This window comes from Marmota monax, unplaced genomic scaffold, assembly GCF_021218885.2.
Source record: "Marmota monax isolate L192 unplaced genomic scaffold, Marmota_monax_Labrador192_F-V1.1 WCK01_AAM20220418_F8-fsc00046, whole genome shotgun sequence".
NCBI classification, from domain to species: domain Eukaryota; kingdom Metazoa; phylum Chordata; class Mammalia; order Rodentia; family Sciuridae; genus Marmota; species Marmota monax.
In genome coordinates, this window is record NW_026692486.1 from 11,379,891 (window position 1) to 11,380,295 (window position 405).

Here is a 405-nt window from a genome sequence, read left to right on the forward strand (position 1 = left end):
ATCCATCCTGTGTGATTATAAACTTATAAAGGATATTTAAGAGGTCTAGAAAGGATATTGTGATCAAATATAAACATGCATGAGTTTGTGAAAAACTACCAATACTAAAGTTCAATAGTTTTATTTACTCATTTAATTTATCATAAGTAGTGATAAATAAAGACTTTTTTCATGTTGTCGCCCCAGTTGTGTATTATTTTTCTAATTCAAAACTTTCAGAAATATTTTCAAATTTTATGAAGAAGTTAAAATTATCAATTTAAGTATTTAAAGTACAAAAAGTAAATAAATGATAATTGTGAAAATTGGTTGGTTTGGTGCCATTGGTATAAATTGATGGCATCATATTCACTAAAAGCTCTACTATAGCACTGAAATTTCTACAATCATGTTTGTTGCAATTTA